General features: G+C 52.5%; 1 pseudogene; it reads right to left on the bottom strand.

Annotated features, from left to right (window-relative positions):
* Nucleotides 1-1,898: 1,898 nt before the first annotated feature.
* Nucleotides 1,899-2,410, bottom strand: LOC115933322 (large ribosomal subunit protein uL29-like; annotated as a pseudogene).
* Nucleotides 2,411-4,055: the final 1,645 nt, after the last annotated feature.

The raw sequence follows: 4,055 nt of genomic DNA, 5'->3' as shown, positions 1-4,055 counted from the left end.
GAAGCATCTTCTCCGGCACCCAAAATGTGTCACCCTTTCTCATTTCTCCATGACCCCTGGGTCCCTCATGGGGAACCTGCATCGATCTGCAGAGATGCCCTCAGCTGGCCCCATGGGTCTCATTCATCCACAATTGGTAACTGGCCTCCTTGACTCTGTGGCCAAAGACGTAGGTCTTGGATTCCTTGACCCACCACTTGTTCGTTGTGAAAGCTGGGGCTGGTGGAGGGGCCTCACTGACTACAGAAGGCAATGATGTTACTGCCCAGCTCACAGGATGCGTGTGAGGACTGCCCGGTATCCATCAGGAGCTTTGGAAGCAGCACCTGCCATGCAGCTGATGCTGGTGCTTCCATTCTGTGGATGGAGCCGTGTGGGTGCCCCACTAAGGCTGAGTTTTTGCCCATCACACTTGTACATTATTTGCGTGTTTTGCTCCTCTCCTGGGGGGAGGTCAATTACAAAATGTCCTATGGTTTTTTAAGTTACAAAGCATCATCTCAATCAGTTGTTGAAACAAGCAGTCCTCCTCTCACCTACAGCTGCCACAGCTCTGGACTCCATCCACGTTTGAGGTTTTCCATCCCACATTGCAGGTTTGGGGCTGTGGGCAGGACTGCAGTTGGGCCGGGCGAGAAGTTGTCACCTTCCCTCCTTCCTGGCTCAGTGCCTGGTCCTCCCAGCCAGGACAGACACCCTCCAGGACTCCCGATGGTGGGGAAGGGGTGGCGGGGACAGACGAGGCAGCAGGAGGCATCCTGCTGGGCTGGCACCATGGCGGCCAGGACACACTGCCCCTTGGGGTGCAGCTGCTGTCTGAAGCTGACTCTTCCCATGGCTGGGATCTCCCCCTTGCCATTCCCTCATATGCCCTAAGGTGAGGGGGGGTGTTTTCTGTTTTTTGATTTTTTTTTGAGACGGAGTCTTGCTCTGTCACCCAGGTTGGACTGTAGTGGTGTGATCTTGGCTCATTGCAACCTCCACCTCCTGAGTTCAAGTGATTCACTATTCTCCTGCCTCAGCCTCCTGAGTAGCTGGGATTACAGGCACCTGCCACCATCCCCTGCTAATTTTTGTATTTTTAGTAGAGGCAGGGCTTCACCATGGTGGCCAGGCTGGTCTCAAACTCCTGACCTCAGGTGATCTGCCCTTCTTGGCCTCCCAAACTGCTGGGATTATGAGCGTGAGCCACCATGGCCGGCCATTGTAAGGTTTCTCTATTTGAGATGACTGCGTTCAACACTTCCCTCCAGCTTCTGGAAGCCCATCTCTTCTGGAACATCCCCCTGCCCCACCTGGGTGAATCTAGGGCAACCCCAAGCACCCTTGGGGGTGCCTGTATCTAGTTCAGGGGTAACCCTCACGCATATTGAACTACCTCAATCAGACTTTCACCCTGCGATCTCTCAGAGATGGCTCAGATGCAATCCATCGCCCCCAGATTATCCAAGGCTCTGTATTAACCCCTGTGGATGGCATTATCAAAGCCTCTCTTCTTTGCCAAGAGGTAAAGAGGATTTGTCCTGTAGCCTTTCTTCAGGCAGAGGCAGAACTTACGACACCCTCGGATCTCTTGATCATCACCTTTGACGGTGTCCCTGAGTCCATTGTACTTAGTCTCAGGAGGTGTCACATCCCCACCTCTCCCCTAGATGGGACTCACTGCGCAGACCTCCAGAGAAATCTTCTACAAAAACCCTCATGGGTCATCTGCTCCAGCCCCTCTCACTGCTCTCAGGGTTGGGAGGTAGAACCATGTGGTAGGTGGAATTGACAGCACAGCTCTCTCCAAAGAATGGAACATGCCTTACAGTTACACCCTCCACTGAGGAATGACAAAATGCTCTAAACATTTTTTTTGTTTCTCAGCCAGCTGTGCTTTATTGACAATACACCACTCAGGCCTTGATCGTGTACTTCCTCAGCGGGGACAGCCACTCCTTCCTGCTTCCTCAGCGGGGACAGCCTCTCCTTCCTGCTTCCTCAGTGGGGACAGACTCTCCTTCCTACTTCCTCAGCGGGGAAAGCCGCTCCTTCCTACTTCCTCAGCGGGGACAGCCTCTCCTTCCTACTTCCTCAGCGGGCACAGCTGCTCCTTCCACTGCTGCTTCTTGGCCTTCAGGTTCTCCTCGTGCTTGTTGAGACATTGGCGCATGGTGTGTGTCTTCTTAGGCTGCAGGTCCAGGGGCTGGTACTTCTTGCCCTTGTAGAATTTCCTGAGGTTTTGTCTGGTTAACCATAAGAACACGGGCAATGGATTTGTGGATGACTCGGATCTTAGACAGCCTGGAGGCTGTGCCGCCTGTCACTTCAGTGACGCGCAGCTGGGACAGCTCCACCCTCAGGTTGTCCAGCTGTTTCAGCAGCTCCTTTTCTTCCCTTGAGGGTCTTAGGCCTTGATCTTGGCCATTGCTGCACAGGCGGCCACCGCCCACTCCTGCTCTAAACATTTTTATGTCTTTTACCTTAAAAATGTCTTCCTGCTAGTCTAACACTTTGCATTGGAATACACAGTGATCTAGAATTTCCATTTCAACACCCTTTCTAATTATTGTTTTCACCCAGCGTTTCTGCTAAACCTGGGAACTGATGGAGCTATTTGACTGTTCCCAACTGTCTTTATCACATTCACTGGCACATTAATTTATTTACTGTAATCCACACCTCTAATCCTGAACAAGGTGTTGGGAAAGGTGTGTAAATGTGTGTCAACAACACACTCTAATTAAGTGTTGTTTCTCAGCTGGGGGCACTTGTACCCTCCAGAGGTCATCGGGCAATGTCTGAAGACATTAATGGTTATCATAACCCTTGTGTTTGTGAAAGGGTTGCTGTTGCACGCAGTGGGCAGAGGCCAGAAATGCTTCTAAACACCCCACACTGCAGGGACAGCCCTGTCAGCCCTACAGAGAGTGACCAGCCCCAATGTTAGGCGTGCCATGATCAGAATGTTTTCCATAGGGAGCCCCCAGGCCACTAATCCAAGAAGACCAGCATCATCAGCCCCACTGCCCTCCGCACTTTGTGCTTCTGAGAACACCAGCTTCACAGTGGAGGTAGCCCTGAGTCATCAGCTCCATGGGTTGGTGAAAACATGCATCTCCCAGAGGAAGCTGAACATACACTCAGTGCTGGGCATCTTTTAGAGCTCCCTTCCCTGCCTCAAGCACTCAGCTGACTTGGAAAGAGCCACACGCGCTGGGACTGGAAGGAACGCCTCCTTTCCTGCATGCCCGTGCTGCAGTGCCCACTCCACTCACCATCCCTCCTTGTCGTCTTCTGGTCACTGTGTCTTCAGCAGGGCATGAGTACCTCACCTGCAGGCTGCGGATGGGCGCGCTTGTGGTTCTGCCTGGGAGGAGGGTTTGGCACTGCTGCAGACGCAGCCTCCCATCTGTCGGACTCCTCTACCTGCTCTCCTGGAGCACCCCTTGGCTTCAGCAAGGCTGGCCCTGGAGTTCACTCTCCTCTGGGGTCATCCTGCCCACAGCTGGGGCCCTCTCTGGCTTAGGTGCATGGATAAGAACAGCCTTTTCTTGAAGAGATGAGGAGTCCCTTAAAGGATCGCCAATAGCAATGAAACCAGATTCTTCTTACCTGGTCTATAATGAAGCCAGCCAGGCAGAGCCAGAGGTCCCAGCATCCCTGAGACTTGACACCTTTTCCTCTCAGTCACATGGCCCTCCTGAGTCCAGTCAGGACTCAAGGCTGTGAAACTCTGCATGTCTGGTTCCTCCTTCTTCCTTCTCATTTTTTTTCTTTTTCCTTTTCTCTTTCTTTCTTTTTTCCTTTTTTTGAGATGAAGTCTTGCTGTTCCCCAGGCTGGAGTGCAATGGCATGATCTCTGCTCACTGCAACCTCCTCCTCCTGAGCTCAAACATTCTCCTGCCTCAGCCTCCCAAGTAACTGGGATTACAGGCATGCACCACCATGCCCAACTAATTTTAGTATTTTTAGTAGAGGCAGGGTTTCACCATGTTGGCCAGTCTGGTCTCGAACTCCTGACCTCAGGTGGTCCATCTGCCTTGGCCCCTCCAAGTGCTGGGATTATAAGC

The sequence above is a fragment of the Gorilla gorilla genome, chromosome 12 (genome assembly GCF_029281585.2).
Source record: "Gorilla gorilla gorilla isolate KB3781 chromosome 12, NHGRI_mGorGor1-v2.1_pri, whole genome shotgun sequence".
Taxonomy (NCBI): domain Eukaryota; kingdom Metazoa; phylum Chordata; class Mammalia; order Primates; family Hominidae; genus Gorilla; species Gorilla gorilla.
The sequence above is the reverse complement of the archived record's forward strand: the minus strand, read 5'-3'. Positions and strand labels throughout refer to the sequence as shown.